Here is an 18,206-nt window from a genome sequence, read left to right on the forward strand (position 1 = left end):
GGGTGGGAGCCTGCCATTATCTCCAGACTCAAGGCTCTTGCCTTTCTCATTTGTTGCCCCCCCCCCATCCTCCTCCCCACCATGATTCCTCCCTACCTGTCTCATCTCTGCCTTGGGTCAGTGACACCCTAGAGCTCTGTGCACAGCAGACTCTCCCTGGGGCTGAGGATGCCCTACTCCTCCCTCTACACGCCTCCCGCATCCCCAGCACTGCTACTTCTGGTCTTTGGGGACTGTTCACACTCTCAAAAGGACACTGGAACTTTTTTTCCTCCAGAAGGACAAGTTTGTACACTGTGATGGTTACATTTAACACGTCACCTTGGCTAGGCCACAGTGCCCAGATATACGGTCAAACATTCTGGATGTTTCTGTGAGGGTGTTTTTGGATGAGATTAACATTTAAGTCAGTGGGTTTTGAGTAAAGCGGATTACCCTCCGGAATGTCTGTGGCTATCTTCAATTAGCTGAAGGCCTGAATAGAACAAAAGACTGACCTCCCCTGAGCAAAAGGGAATTCTGCAGCAAATGGCCTTTGGACTTGAACTGCTAGAGGGGCTCTTCCCTAGGCCTCCAGGCTGCTGGCTCACCCTACAGACTGGGGACTTGGCAGCCTCCAGAATCACTTGGCCAATTCCTTATAATCTCTCCATCTATAGATAGAAAGTCATAGTAGATACAGAGTAGATAGACAGAGACAGAGTCTATTCGTTCTGTTTCTCTGGAGAACACTGATGACTATATATGCCAACGAGAGTATATATATATATATATATATATATATATATATACACACACACCACACACACACACACACATATATATGTATATATGTATATATGTATATATGTGTGTGTATATATATATATATATATATATATATATAAACACCATTCCACTCCAAAAAGTTAGGGTATATGGTAGTGATTTGGGTCTAACAGGCCTTGAGAAAGACTGAGTTTTGGCTTTCTTATTTTATACAGCAACATCTCTTTATCTATAGCTGGGCTGTCATATAACACATCTGTGGCTACGGGGTAGAGCAGAAAGTGGATGGAAACGAAACAGGAAGAGGTGAAATGAGCATTTCCTAAATAGTACAGATTTGGTGTAGGCTCTGGGCAGGTAGAAGGGACATATCTACCATAAGAGGCTTATAGGGAGAATTTCACCCTCAAAGGTCTAGGTACATGGTGGTCGGTGCAACAGTGCCTCGCTTTCCTGAAGCTTATAGGCTAGTGAAGAACTCAGGGATTAAACAAATAAAGTCACATATAAATGTTTGTCAAGGTATCTGCTAAATCCCATTAGAGGAAATAAACCTGTTTCATTGTAGACTGCCAAGTCAGGAAAGGCATCTCTGGAAAAACAGCATTTCAGAGAAATTGACAAAACACATAGGAGTTGCCTGAGTTGGGGAGAGCACTTCAGGTAAGGCAGCAGCCGAGGTGGAGCTTCTAGGCAGGAAAGCCCTGGATGAAGAGCAGAAGGGGAGACAGGCTGGAGTGCAGGAACCCTGGCATGAGGTGTGGTGGGCCCAGCCGCACCACAGGGAAGCCCGTCTGCCCTGCAGAGGAAGCTGTGTTTTCTCCCAGTGCAGTGAGAAGTTTGTGAAGTATTTCAAGCCCAGCAGTGACATTATCCTAATTTATATTTGTAAAAATTATCTTGGCTACCTCTGTGTGGAAAATAGATGGGAGAGTACACATGGCAAGACCAACATGATGGCATTCTCTTGTCACTGCCCTGTCCAGCTGTATTTCCAGTTGGTAGATCCAAGGAAGCACTGTCCAACAACCAACGGTAATGAATACGTAACTCAAATCCTTAACTTACTTTTCTTAATAGATATGGAAAGATCCCATCATAATCCACAGGAAAGCCTGTTATTTGCCTTCTCTCCCTTAGCTTGTTAGCTTTCAATCGGAGAGACTCTTGCTTATAGGAAATAGACCTAACTGAGGTATATGCTTTAAACATGGAGAGATGGGAGAGACAAAAAAAAAAACATTTGGGCTGAATATTGAAAAAAATTTGTGAGAGAGGGAAAGGGGTGGCTAGTAAGTAAGATGCTTATTTGGGGCTTTTTTTTTTTTCTTTAAAAAATTTTTTAAATGTTTATTTATCTTTGAAAGACACAGAGAGATAGAGCACGAGCAGAGGAGAGCAGAGAGAGAAATCACAGAATCCTAAACAGGCTCCAGGTTCTGAGCTGTCAGCACAGAGCCTGACACAGGGCTCAAACCCACAAACTGTGAGATCATGACCTGAGCTGAAGTTGGATACTCAACTGACTGAGCCAGCCAGATGCCCCTCTTTTTTTTTTTTTTTTTTTTTAAGAGCAGTTTCCCAGGATAGAGAATCAGGGAGAAGGCCAAGGGAGATTTGAAATTATTACTGTGGATTATGATGGGATCTTTCCATATCTATTAAGAAAAGTAAGTTAAGGATTTGAGTTACGTATTCATTACCGTTGGTTGTTGGACAGTGCTTCCTTGGATCTACCAACTGGAAATACAGCTGGACAGGGCAATGACAACAGAATGCCATCATGTTGGCATGTGGTTCCTGGTATCTACCATTCCTCCATGACTAGACCACATAGAGTTCTTTATAAAGGGTCGTAACTTTACAAAGGGATGCTTAAGCACCCAACAGATGAGAGCAATAATGGCTTGGATTTCACTGTGAGAAACTAGGGCCTGACCTTCTTGTGGTGGCAGAGACATAAAGCAGAAGAGGGAGCAGAGCTGATATTGCTCCCAAAAAGCAGTTCTCTCTTTCTTCCATAAAAATGTAATAACATTTTTATCTCGGCATTTGGGCACCCAGAATATAGATTCTAATTCCAAGCTTCTTCTGGAATTGAGTGTGACACACAGCCAAATTATGGCTAATAGGAGAGTAGCGGGAATAAATGCAACTTCCAGACCACACCCCAAAAGGGAAGTGGTGTACTCTCTCCTGGCCCCTTATCTCCATCTCCATGGACTGCACTATGGGTACAGTGGTGAGCCATCTTGGATGACAGGACCATGGAGCAGAGTAGGGGTGGTGGAGCTGAAGACACAAACAGCCTAGATATTTGACACCATGGATCCCACATCCCACCAGACCCAAATGGCTAATGCCTGGGCTTGTATATAAGAAAAAAATAACTTCTATCTTTTTTAAGCCATATCCTAACTAATGTAGCCTCCTGTGCCTTACAATTTTCCCATCCCCTCCATTCTAGAGGCATAGGGGTTAAAGAACAAGAGGAGAATCTTCCCACAACCCCGTTCACAGATCGGAGGACTCAGGAGGCCCATCACTGTGCCCAGAAGTTAAGGTTAGCAGTGATTTACAAGGTTAGTCCATGTCCTGTAACTACTTTCTTAGTTTCAATTAATTACAAATTAAAACACACACACAACTTAAAAAAAAAAAATTCCCAGTATCTCTTCTTTTTAAAACAGTTTAAATGCTTTCAGTGTTAGAAAACTCTACCCAGGCTTTGGAAATCTCTGCAAAAGACATTCTCAGATAGTTGAAACTGTGAAATCCATCATATAGAACGTGATATCTGAGTAAAAGGGCCTTGGTTTTACTAGCAGCCCCACAAGTGACATCAGAGTTAGGCAGCCTGAGCACTTTAATATTCTGTACCTCTATTTCATGTTTTAAAAAAGAGGGGGGAACAATAGCAACTTTCCTAAAGAAATATTGTGAGAATTATAGCGTCATAGAGACGAAGGGACCAGGTGGCCTGGTCCAAGCACCATCCAATGCCTGTTTCCCCTTCATCACTTCCTTGATGAGAAGGTTGCCATCTGCTCAGAGGCTATGTTTCTAGGTTTTAGACCTCACTATTATTCTACTTAGTGCATTTGATCCATAAAGCAGTAAAAATTTACTGAAAGCAATGCCTTTACTCTGTCACACTGGTTTTTTGGTTTGTTTGTGTTTTTGTTTTTGTTTTTTTGTAGAGAGGGCATGAAAAACAAAAGCAGCATGGAAAAATGAAGGAAGGATAGACTTTGAAACCAGATGGATCTGGCCTTGAACATCAGGTTCACCATTTATGTGACCTTGGACAAGTCACTTGATAACTTTAAACTTCCACTTCCTAAGATATTGTAGTACATATTTTAGGGATCACAAATCAACATAAAATGATACACTGTACCTGAACATAGCAATTACTTTATTATTACTTAATTACTTTATTATTACATGACTGTTGTTGCTGCTACTGTCCCTTGATCATTATCTTCATTATAGCCATTCTAGGGACAGTGTGGCTAGACTGCCTCAGTACAAATCCCAGTTTCACCATTCACTACCTATGTGACCCTGGGTAAGTCACTTAACTTTTGTGTGCCTTCATTTCCTCATCTGTAGATGAAGAGTGATAATAATACATCGTATCACACATTTGCTGTAAGGGCTAAGTGTATACAAAGATATAAGGCATTTTGAATAGTGCTTTAGTAAGATTAACCATTATATACCTGTGACCTTCTGTTATGATTAAGGAGTAACAATTTACAAAATAAGAAGGCCTGTTTTCCAGGAAGTGAGTGGAACCCTTCATATGTACGAAAGTAAAATTAGACATAACCGATTTAGAAAAACAGTTGCACAGAGACAACTCTTAACTCTATGGTAAATGAAGAGGATGGTGAATGTGGGTATTTTGGAACAGTGCCTAAAAGAAAAACCTCTTATGCTTGTCCTTTAGAGTACAGCTTCTCTAAATATGCATTTCATTTTGGTAATATTAAATGTCTTCAACATGAAGCAGCAGTATAGGGAAAGGGAAACAATCTGAGGTTTCCAGTGGGCAGATGGAAATTTCACGTGTGGAAGGCTTTCAGACATATTTTAAATAAAATCATAGAAAATTTTTACTTAAGAATCTTCTCTTAGATCTCTTTAGCACTGCTGGTGAGAATGCAAACTGGAGCAGCCACACTGGAAAACAATATTGAAAACAGTATTTTTTGAGGTTCCTCAAAAAATTAAAAATAGAACTACCCTATGACCCAGCAATTGCTACTACTATGCATTTACCCAAGGGATACAGGAGTGCTGTTTTGACAGGGCACATGCACCCCAATGTTTATAGCAGCACTATCAACAACAGCCAAAGTATGGAAAGAGCCCAAGTGTCCATTGACTGATGAATGGATAAAGAAGATGTGGTGTATATATATATATATATATATATATACATATACACAATGGAGTATTACTTGGCAATCAAAAAGAATGAAATCTTAGCATTCGCAACTACGTGGATGGAACTGGAGGGTATTATGCTAAGTGAAATTAGTCAGAGAAAGACAAGTATCATATGACTTCACTCATATAAGGACTTTAAGATACAAAACAGATGAACATCAGGGAAGGGAAACAAAAATAATATAAAAACAGGGAGTGGGACAAAGCATAAGAGACTCTTAAATATGAAGGCCAAACAGAGGGTTACTGGAGGGGTTGTGGGAGGGGGGATGGGCTAAATGGGTAAGGGGCACGAAGGAATCTACTCCTGAAATCACTGTTGCACCATGTGCTAACTAACTTGGATGTAAATTTAAAAAAGAAAAAGAAAAAGAAAAAGAATCTTCTCTTAGAGTTTTCTCACTGCTAACTGAGCAGAGAGCCCCAGGAGAAGCCATGGTTGACAGAGCACGGGAGTGAAGACTGGCTTCCTCCAGTCTAGACTGCATTCTTCCCCCAACCAGTTGGCTGGATTCAAGTGTATCACTTAACATCTTGGAGCCTGTTTGCTTATGTGCAAATTGAGGGATTCATTAGAACTCTAAGATCCCTGAAATTTCTCACATATTAAGATCCCCTGTTAACCTGGCCAGATACACGTTAGCAGGCAAGCAGCACTGCCTGGTTTTAGGGATAACTCTCCTAGATTTCTTATTCCATGTTCTACCAAGTAATCTCAGCGTGTTAAGAGCATTTTATCGTAGAGACCTACAAATGAAAGGATATAGTGTCAGTCACAGCAGGCTAAGTTGTGCTGTAGTAGAAATCCCAAATATCTCAGTGGCTTTCAACAATTGTTTTCTCTAGCACTATGTGTCCATCAAGGCACAGCTACTGAGCTACTCTAAGTCTTTGTTCCACGACCTAGGCTGATGGAGCAGTCAGTCTCTGTCTGAGCATTGTTGCCCCTCTGGCAGAAGGAAAAAAGACTTTTCAAACAAGGTGGCTCTTAAAACTACTGTGTGGAAGTTACACACATCACTCCTGCCCACATTTTATTGGTGGAAGCAAGTCACATGGTTTCTCCTGACTTCAACAAAAAGGGGATGAATAATCAATCCCACCCACAGGGAAAAGCAGGGGGGGTGGGGACGGAAAGTGACAAACACTAGTGCAATCTACTACAGACGTCAGATGAAGAATTTCTCTCCTGAAATGGAAAATGATTTGCTCCTAAATGGAAGGAAGAACCACCTCTTGTAGCGGGGAAACATCTATACAGGAGTATTTGGAACCCAAGTGCACAAATATGAGAACACATCTAGGCAAACACTAGCAGAAGAAGCACTTTCTTTTTGCTGTTTTGTAAAAGAAAAAAATGCCAAAAATAAATCAATAAATAAGGAGGGAAAAACAAGGAAAAGGGTGCTGTTAGGGCTGGGGGGAGAGACCAGGAGCCGGGGAAACCCAGACTTGGAGAGATGACACCATTTGCTGCAGCTCCAGGCGGTTCCAGCTAATGACTGTGCGCAAGCAAAATGTGAATGCAGAGGATGCCAGCAAGTACATAAAAGGCAGAGAAAGAAGGATCAACATGTTTTGCTGCCATTTCCAGGAAAGAAATGGTGTCCCCAGCAGCCTTCCACAGTAGATGACCAGAAAAAAAAAAAAAAAAAAAAGCAAACACAAATAACACTCATTGAAAATCTGAGTCGTGACTACTGTGTTTCACAGCACATCCTCCCTCAAATCCTGGCTACGAACCAGCCCAGCCACTTGAAGCAGCGCTGGCAGCCTTGCGCTCTCCTGGCACCGGGGACGCGTGGCAGCTGGATGGCTTGTAGTCAGTGTAGTTTTGCAGCTGGTGGTGGTAGCAATTGGCAGACGCTAACTGTCCAGATGGGCATTAAATTTTCTTTAATGTTTATAATATGTCAAAAGAGAATAATCCCTATGTCAAAGTGGTTTAGAAACTTTTACTCAGGAGCTTACGGAAATTCCTTTCTGACAAGACGGAAGTTGCTTTATTTCAACTACGTATGTGAGTTTTATTCCCTGAATTTAGGTTGGGTGCTCCTCCAGCGATGCAGTGCCCTTTGGCTAAAAGAGGCTGGGGAATGTCCAACCTATTCCCTTTCTCAGGTTCTCCACAATCTGTTGATCTGGTGAGCCCACAGTTAGCAGTATGGCCACAGGATTTGAACTGAGGGTCCAACAGGAAAATAAGGTTGTATTCTGGCATTTTTATGATTCTCAGAGGGACCAGTACCATTCAGGTAACATTAAAATATTACGAATAAAGTAGTAACTGTATTGTATAGAAGAAAGAGCACTGGGCAAAACATTTTCAGACATGAAACAAGCAAGGGATTAATATCTGAAATACATATCTTTAAATTGCTATAAATCAATGAGAAAAACAAACCAATAACCTATTTTTAAAACATGCTTAGGATATAATATGCAATTCACAGAAGAGGAGATGCAGATGACCTGTATGTTACAAAATGATGATCACCCTCACTAGTGATTAGGGGAAAGCAAGATACCATGCTCATCAAATGCACTGGGGACAAACTAAAGACTGTAAGTATCAGGGGTGGAAAGGATGTGAGGAAACACTCTCATACTTCATATACTGCTGGGGGGGCAATAACCAAATATACAGAGCAGTAGAGCCACTTTGGAGGGTAACTTCTCAGTGTCTATAAATTAAAAATACACAAACCTATGTATGACCCAGGAAATCCTTCTTCATATCCACCTTCTCCTCCCACCCCCGTCCAAGGGCACTCACACATTGCCGGCATTCCCTGAGAGCTTGTTAGAAATGTTAGAAATGAAGTGGATGTCCCATCCCGGGACTACTGAGTATGTAGAGGTGGGGCCCCAGAATCTATTTTAACAAGCCCCTCTGGAGATTCTGTTCCACTGCTCAACTTTGAGGAGTGCTGTGTCATAACACCCGTTGTAACGAAGGAAAATGGAAACAATCCAACTGTCCATCACATGCCTTGGCTTATTTATATTTCAGAAAATTATCCAGCAATTTAAAAGAATAGGGTAGATATACGCTGATCCAGAAAAATATCCAAGATGGTCATACTGCAGAGCCACATGTAAAGTATAATGTTAATTATGTTTTTTAAAAAGTACAGAATGTTATCACATGTTTCTACACACACATTTCCACATACACATGTACACCTATGCATAGGTATAAACAGTCAACAAAATGTCTGGAGAATCCACATCAACTGATAATAATTGTTATCCTGGGAAGGATATTGGAATTGGGAGGGTAGTCAAGGAAGACTACAGTTGTTTTATCTTCTGTTTTTTTGTGCAAGAAGAACTCATATATGTACTATTTGTGACACTACTATTTTTATCTGGAGACCCAGGTTCTAGACCCAGTCTGGGCAGCATCCTGCTGTGTCATCTGAAGCAAGTGCCAGCCTCCTTGGACTTCAGCTTCTTAACCTGCCAAACTAGGAATTGGGAAAATTAACACCAGCATCCTTTTACTCAGCTTTATCATGCTATGGTTCTTTTTTTCTTTTTGTTTTTTAAGTTTATTTATTTATTTTGAGAGAGAGAGCACAAGCAGTCAAGGGGCTAAGAGAGGAAGAGAAAGAGAATCCTAAGCAGGCTCTGCACTGTTAGCGCAGAGCCTGATGTGGAGCTTGAACTCACAAACCATGAGATCATGATCTGAGCTGAAATTAAGAGTCAGGGGCTTAACTGACAGAGCCACCCAGGTGTCCCCATCATGCTATGATTCTTGCCAGAGTTGTTTGAGTATGAAAATCAGATTGCTTAATAAATTTGACTAACGAAATAAAGAGATGTCTGCATTTCTATGTCCCTTGAGGAACTAGTTAATAATTATTTCCACATGTCATCTTAGGACAAATGACTTACATGAGATTTCCTGTGTTTAAATATCATTGTGACTGAGAAGCTATTTATTTTTAAAGTAAATGTTTAGAGACCTGATAATACAAATTGCTCCCCCAAATTTTCCAAGGGCTTGGATTTAAGTGAATCTTCAGGACTTTGGTTCCAGTAGCATCAGTGTGTAAAAATAAATAATATGACTGCCCTGGCAGAATGGATTGGCTCGGATGATAATCATGCATGTGGTGAGCATGTAATTACATTGGGCACATAGGTGATGACAGATTGAAGACCTATAGTGATAGCATCACATTTCCATTCTAACAGAAAAACTAGAGATTTGTGTCATTCATTCTGCATTTTTCAATTTTACATATTATTTTTTTTTTAATTAAGAAAGAGAAGTTGCTTGTATCGTGTATGAACCTGGATTGGTTTTGACCAAGATACAGAGAAATCTAAATAAACCATAATTCCCATAGGGAGATAGATAGATAGATAGATAAAATAGGAATTAAACAGAAAAAGACTATTAAAAAGCAAAGAAAAAGGCAAAGCCAATTATAAAACTCAATCAACTTTGACCCTTAAGAAAAAGCCCTGCTTCCTTGATCAAGTGCAGTATTCAAACATAGCAGTGAACCAGAAAGAGCTTTAGAGACCATTAACAACCCTGTCATTTTATAACCAGTTAATGATAAACTGGGGACTTGAATCCAGTTTTCCTGACTCTTAAGCCAGAGATCCTTCCTGAGTGTAAACAGAACACACATGAATGCCTTTAGCACCTGTATACAAGTGGATGAGTCAAACAAATTTCATAAGGAAGCTATTTTTGAAAAACAGAGTTAAATGCCTCTCATTGTATATCTTCAAAGTTAATTTTTAAAGAAGATTCATGGGGAAAACATTCTTTTGTAAATATAAACACAGTATACTTTTTATTAGAATTTAAGAATTCTAGATATGAAGTAATTTTCTATTAACCTTTAAAAAAATAAAATGGGGGGCGCCTGGGTGGCGCAGTCGGTTAAGCATCCGACTTCAGCCAGGTCACGATCTCGCGGTCTGGGAGTTCGAGCCCCGCGTCAGGCTCTGGGCTGATGGCTCAGAGCCTGGAGCCTGTTTCTGATTCTGTGTCTCCCTCTCTCTCTGCCCCTCCCCCGTTCATGCTCTGTCTCTCTCTGTCCCAAAAATAAATAAACGTTGAAAAAAAAAATTTTTTTTTTTAATTAAAAATAAATAAATAAATAAATAAAATGGTACAAGGTGCTAGTTACTCCACATGTGCCATCCCAGACCTATTCTCCATCTTTCTCTGCTCTGCTGTGGTCCCTGGAAGCTGACCTCCACCTCCAAAGTAGGCTCCCTTGCCTACAGGCTTCTGCTGGGTTTGTACAGTGGGAGTAAGGCAGGAGAGATTAGTATTTGGAGGATAAAGTGAGATGAGGGTCTTATCCCTTTGCACCTCGGCCCCCATTCTTCTTCCACCTCCTCACTGTCTTGCTGGCAGTGGCTACCTGGCAGTCTCCTCTTTCAAGGCTCCAAGTTCTCTCTGGACTTGGTGACACTGGTCCCTGAGTCCCTCACCATCCCTTATTGGTGTCCAGCCCATATCTCTATAACTAGCCCCTTCACAAAACCCTTTTCAGTTAATTCCTTAAATACACCATCAGTTTCCTGCCAGGACCCTCTCTGCTCACTGCACAGAGTAATAAGAAGCCTGTAGGTAGGTATCTATGAATACTGGTATAAAGCCAACAACTGGCAAATGAAGTCTCATGCCATCCCCGAATAAATCCTGGACAGGGACACATCAGGTCTTGCACAATTCAGGTCTGCCTCTCTGCATGCTCTTCCCCTGTGTTGGGACGGGTCACCTGCCAGGAACCTGAGCATCTGGTGAGTTCTTGCTGGGTGTATGAAGAATGCAAGGGCCTGACCACTCTTGACCCAGATCAGTTGGATGAGATAACGTCTCTCTGCAGGACAAAGAGCAATCTTGCTTGCCATTTGTTATAAATAAAGCAGTGGGATCCTGAGCTCAGTGTTACTGGTCTGTACACAAACCTACTGAGTACTCAGCATCCACCTGGCCCATCTATGTTGCCCCCATGGGACTTGGGGAACAAAGGGAACTGATACTATGATGTTCATGCTGCTTGCTATGCTGAGTCTGACCCAGAAGTCTCACGTCTTTGTCAGTGTCCACGAAATAGGAACAGGCTAAACCATGAGCTTGTAAGTAGGGTAAAATCTCAAACCCCGACATCCTCATCTACTATACTTGGCCACACTGGCTTCTTCCCTCCCAAGACACACAGCTGGATCCCATCTGTAAGATTTTGCACTTTCTGTTCCTTTCTTGTGGACTGCTCAGTCCCAAGGTCTTCCCATGGCCAGTTCTGACTTTTCTCAAGCCCCAGATTCCTTGTCATCTTCCCAAAGAGGCCCTCCTTCACCATCCAATCAAGACTGGATCCCATAAAAAACACTCATTTTATTTTCTTCTTAACGTCTTTCAAAGATAATGCCTGAACGTTCTGAACGTCTTTTCAAAGATAATGCCTATCTTTCCCCTAGTAAAATGTAAGGTCCAGGAGAAGAGGGGTCTTTTCAGTCTTGTTCTCTATCTCCCCAGAACATGGAATAGTTTCTGCCCCAGGGAAGTAGCACAAATGGATATTTGATGAATAAATGGATAACTGAATGAATGAATGAATTTCTATAATGTTATATTTTATTGTGTTATATTAAACATTCCTTGACTTTTGGGTGTCTCATCTGTACAATGATGGTAAGAAAATAATATGTCTTGTGTCAGATATATTACATTATTACATTATATGTATCATATAATTGTATATTTGTATAAAATAACAAATTTCATCTTATATATGTTCCATATAACAATCAAATAGTATAATATAACAATAACCTGAAGTACAATATCATTCCTATAAAATGCAAGATTTAGTTTTAGCATAAATGAATATATGCGAGGTCAACCTTAATATTTTGTTGTGTATATAATTTAGAGAGATAACATAACAGTTACTAGATGCATGTTCAACTCAGAAAGGGGATGCTAGAGAAATGAAGGAGTGAGAGAGGCATTTCTCAACACATCTAGTTCTAAGTAATAACATATCAGTGTCCTCTAACCAAAAAGCACTGCAAAGGGGCCATCCAATTCTAAGTCACCACAATTATAGAGACATCCTGCAGAGATGACAAGGCTCCAGTGACTTCCAGGACTTTACCCTCACTAATGAGGTAGATTCCACCAATCCTTCAGGAAAACCAGGCTCATTGCCTGATGCTCCATCTGGGGTTTGGAATGTTCACACTCTCCTCTCCCCCAGCATGACTTGTTTGTACTGAGTTTTGCAAAGCCTCTTGCCACGTGGGTGATTTGCATCCCTATGCTACAAAATAAGTCTGGTACAATATTACAAGGTGGAAGAGGACAGAAAGCTCCCTGCTTTAGATATTTTTATACAGCCCCCAACAACTGGAGATTCACTGGTGGTCTTTGCAGAAGAAATAATGATGCCTTCCTCACCTTTCTTTCAGCTCCCTCCTCGCCCTTCCCCAGTATTCCACTATCCACTTCTGTTCCCTGACTGCATCTGCCTGGCCTCCCAACCATTTCTGGTGGTCCTATCCAGGGATGGGCCATTCTAAAGGCTTCAACATACAGACCATTTAGTAAGAAAGAGCCTCATGCACTGCTGAGAAGTAATTAGAAAAAACTTAAAATTTTTATACCTGTGACTTCATGAATACAGGGTTTTATGGTCAGAACTGGATACATACCTATGAAAATTTGAAGTAAATAATGCCTAAGACAACTTCCCTCATCTGTTAGGTGACAGAGTTGGAGTATTTATTTAACAAATACTTCCAGAATACACACTACATGCCAGGCAATGTCCAATATGAAAGACACTACTAAAACATCACTAAATTACTAAATGTTACTTTGCTTAATCCTCACAAAAACCCTTTGAAACAAGCACTATTATTCCCCCATTCTCCAGATGAAAAAATTGAGGCACAGAGAAATCAAGTTACCTGCTCAAAATCACACAGATGACAAAGCAGCAGAACTGGGTTCTGACCTCTGGCAGCCCGGTTTTCAAGGGCCATCTCTCAACCGTTGTGCCATGTGGCCACTTAGATTATCACCAAATCTCATATTGTGCTAACGTTCATGATTTGGCTTCCTCAGTGCCTTAGTATCCGGTATGTTCTAACATCTAGTATTCATAAGATAGATCATTTGGCTAGATTCTCTCTTTCTGTCTGATAAGCCTGCTTTCTGGATTAGTGTGGGATACAGGAGAGGGATGCCACTGTTATTTGGAATTCAAAGCTATCGAAAGCTACCCCTTTCCAGGGCCCAGAGAAGTCAGCCTGCTTTTTATTTTACTGGAGAACTTACTATGACTACTTTAAAGAAAATGTCTCCAGTGGACCCAGGCATGTGGATCCTGCAATCCAGATGTGCCTTCAGTTGTGATAGCTCTGAGTACACGTGGGACCTCCAAAAACCCTGGGCCCTGCCCACCAGCTCTTCCCTGGCACCCACTTTCCCCATCCCCCTCACTAGCATTCAGACCTGGACAGGCACAGCCTTGAGACTTCTCTGCTCTGGATACACAGTCCTGGTGAAGCTCTCTTGTGTCATCCAAGTATAGCTTTGTGAATGGTCCAAGGCCTGACAATACACTTCAGTGTCACTCATGGCTAAGCAGCCCACATCTAGAACCTGAATCCATCTAAGTCTTCCTTTTCCCACCTCAACACCCAGATCAGCAAGATTCAGTCCCAAAATATACCACAGCAAAAAAGCATTGAATAATAACATAAGTAGTGATAGGCAGAGCACAGAGGATTTTTAGGGCAATGTAGTTATTCTATATACTACCGTAAAAGCAGACACATAATTTCACATACTTGTCCAAACTCACATAATGTACAACACCAAGAGTGAACCCTAATGTCAGTTATGGCTTCTGGGTGATAATGATGTGTCAATGTCAGTTAATCAATGGTAACCAATGTAAAACTCTGCTGCTGGATGCTGATAGTGGGGGAGGCCAGGGAGAGTGTCGGGCAGGGACTTTGTGGGAACAGTGGGCTTTCCACCCAATTTTGCTACAAACCTAAAACTTCTTTTTAAAAAAATGGAATCTATTTAAAAATGACATGAATCTCTATATCAATCTCCTGAAGAAGAGCAAAAAGAAAATCCCACCTGAAACTACAACCACATGGCATCTTTTATGTCTCCCCAAAGACTTCAGCCTGCTGTGGTTTTTCTGCCTTGCCATCGGGTCCCTCTCTCATCCTCTGTCCCTCTCTAATTCTGTTTCTACTCATAGATGCACACGCATACACAGCAACCTGTAAGTCAACATAGCTTCTCTTTTATAGTTTCCCTCACACCCCTTATTCCCATCATTAAGCAATGTACAGACAGCCTGGACAGGGCCCGCATGAAACCTTCACAGTGTCCGGCTGGAAATGCTGTGAATGCAAAAAGGTAGCATTGTAAGTGCAAATTTAAATTTAAAATTGCACATGGTACAAAATTGGGTGATTTTAATGATACTAAGAGCTTCACTTTACACACAGATTTTGAAATTATGTGCATCCCCCACAAGTAAACATTTTATAAAGATTACCTTAAAACTGATAACATAAATAAACTGTGAACTGAATTTAGCCATTGCCATGGCCTTAGCCACAGGAACCTATGAACAGAAATCCCACCATCCTTTGGCCTGACATGTGGCCTTGAACTATGGCAGATTAGAATTCCATAAGGGCATTGGGATGTATCTTTTGATGAAATGAGAAAGATGGTTGTTATACTTTAATAATTTTGTTCCTGCTATATAATTTAGGTATCATGGCTATGTAGATAATCACAACATACTAAATTATAGCTTTAACACAGAATTCAGTATTTCATTTTCTACTTAAAGTGTTAAGTATTTTCCAAAGAAAGATAATGTATCCATGCACAAAACCATGCATTTTCAGCATATGTGGCCATGAACTGAAGCGCTGACTTGATGGTTAATAATGCGTCTAAGTGTACAGACTATAAAGAAAGTACTTTCTATTGTTCAATAACATGTCCTATTTAATTGCTCTGTTATTGAATAATAATCCCTAAAGAATTTTCACTTCCAGCAATGGTTTCTGACTTTCTTTTGGTGTCTAGACAATAATGATTTACTGAAATGTAGTGGGTGGGGCAACTTAAGAAAACTCCTCAAAAATATTTAATATTTATAGTTAGTTATTGGAGTTAGGGGGAGGGAAGAGAAAACAAAACAACATCGTGGGTTGCCACTGAGTTTCCAGATCAAACCAATTTTGATATAAATATGATTTCATGATCAAAAACTCCAATGTAAATTAGTGATATGTGATCAAGATGACAATACCAGGATCAGAGGTGAGAAGTCTATGAAGTCAAAATGCTTTTCTATTAAAAGTTCAAAGTAAAGTGACAAGTAATCTTTAAGAAACAAAAAGTTCCTGAAAATTCTATTCTTTTCCACACCAGTACCATGTTTTCCATGAGTATTCATAAATAAGTACATCAATCACAGTTTTCAGAGAACCCTGGAAACTCAGGGTTCAGAAGCCTTTAAAGCCTTATCTTTCACTTGGCATCTGAATCTTATCAATTTGATCTCTCCTGTCTTAGCCACCAAGCATTAGTGGGAGCCTTGGAACCTACTTGAACCTCTCTCAATACCACTTTATTCCATCATGAGGTAGCTTGGTTGGAATTAAATTTCACCCTCTGATATTAACCCTGTGGGACAGATAAAAGAACTGCATTCATTAATATTTGTATAATCTTTTATTTTTTTAAGTTTATTTACTTACATCGTGAGAGAGGAGAGAGAGAGAGCACAAACAGGGGAGTGGCAGAGAAGGAGAGACAGAATCCCAAGCAGGCTTTGTGCCATCAGCACAGAGCCCGATGCGGGGCTTGAACTTACCAACAGTGAGATCATGACCTGAGCCAAGACCAAGAGTCAGATGCTTAACTGACTGAACCATCCAGGTGCCCCCAGTCTAACTTTTAAAACCTCCAAACAGGGGCACCTGGGTGGCTCAGTTGGGTAAGTGTCTGATTTCAGCTCAGGTCATGATCTTGCAGTTCTCACAGCCTCCGAAGCAGGCTCCAGGCTCCGAGCTGTCAGCACAGAGCCCGACACAGGGCTCAAACTCACAAACCGCTAGATCGTGACCTGAACTGAAGTCAGACATTTAACCAACTGAGCCACTCAAGCGCCCCACAAACAAAAGTCTTTTACAGTCATCTCAAAGCCTTTCTGAAGGAAGAATCTACAACCCCACTTATTTCTACTGACCCAAGTAAAATCATGAAGAAGGTAAACTTTGTCTTTGACATTTCTTTCATCTTCCCCTTTTGAGACCAGTTTTTATCATTTGGAAATCAGAGACAAGAGCATTTAAGGAAGGAGAGGGAGACCACTTAAAGAGTAATGGTAGGTGTCTGATGCTAAGAAAGCCCCCAGAAGGCAGGCCCTCCATGGACCACAAGGTGTATCACAGGACACTGAAGGCTTTCTAGGACTAGTTCTAATGTGAAAAGTGAGAATTCGACTTTTATTATTATTTGTTGAGGCTCCAGCATTCCTCATCTGCCTGGCACACACTTGGTAAGAATGAAAAGGGATGAGTGGTGTAGGATTTTGCCCCTCCAAAAAGGGAAGTTCTGAACGACGGGGCATGGCGAGCACTCTCCCCACAGCCAGGAAACACTCAGAAGTGTCCTCCAGGCTCTTTCACACGCCCAAACGCCGTGAACAATCGGCGGTGGTCCTGCAATGAAGGGACACTGCTCAGCAGCTGTATGTGTGCAATTCCCCTTCCTGACTTTCCATAGTCCCTACAGAGAGCTCTCCACCATTCCTTTGGTTTGCCCTTGTATACCTGGGAGTGCAGGTCTCTGGCTCTGCTGGATGCCTTCTGTTTGCTTCTATAAATCCACTTTTCACCCTTTCTCAACTGTGCCCCAAGAGGCTGACCTTCATGGATCTTCCAGTTGAATTCAGCCAGGCAGAGGCTCCAGAAGGAAACTGAAGGCACAAGGAGAATGAGGTTTGGGTATTTGTGTCCCTCACTCCTGCCTGCTGGGTCACGGTGGGTTGACTGCCATCAGTGCCTCTACTGAAGGCTCCCCTTCCTTTTCAGTCACTCTGAAAAGTCCTTTCATGGTAAGCATCTAACCTCCTGCTTGTTCAGGCCTAAAGTGGTAATGACACACTTCTGCTAGCCCAGGGCACTGCATCGTGTCCGTTCCTTTACTTAAGCCTCGCTATCCTTGTGTAAATGTCCTCTTTATTAAAGTCTTCTCAGTTACCCAGTCTGACTGAATCATCAATTTTCTGCCAAGAGCCTGATTTTCCCTCAAACCAGGAATGATCTACTAATCCTTTCTCTACCTACCCAAGTCCTACCTATCCTCTATAGCTCAGCTCACATTTCAGTTCAAATCTCACCTCACACTTGTGGATTCTACATTGACACCTCCCATCTGAGGTTCTTCAGACTTGGCATCTACAGCTCACAGCTTATCCTCTGTTTCAGCCTCTTTTCCAGTCCTCTGTTTCAGTTTCATCGTCACCATACAGCTGATAACATACTTCGTGTGTATCCTTACAATTGAGCGCTACGTAATGGTGCTGAGTATCAGGCACTCAATACAAGTCCTTCTTGGACTGTGGAGGTCACTCCCTCCCTTGAAGGTGGCATGAGTGCTTGCGTACCTGAAATCTTACCAGCATGCCAAAGGATCAGAGTTAGAGTAAGAGGAACTAGGGAACTAATTTGACCCGATCTCTCCATTGTGGTGATGAGAAAACTGAGGCTTAGAGAGGTGACTTAATAGCCCAACATCTCACAGTCAGGAGGCAGCAAAGCTGGGGCCCCAAAGCCAGAATTTTTTTATATCATTCTTTGCCACCCTGATACTAGTTCTAGTGTCTCTGTGTCTTATTAGCAAAAACTTCACCTCTCCATACCTGGATCCTCAGTATGTT

Source organism: Prionailurus bengalensis, chromosome C1 (assembly GCF_016509475.1).
Source record: "Prionailurus bengalensis isolate Pbe53 chromosome C1, Fcat_Pben_1.1_paternal_pri, whole genome shotgun sequence".
NCBI lineage: Eukaryota > Metazoa > Chordata > Mammalia > Carnivora > Felidae > Prionailurus > Prionailurus bengalensis.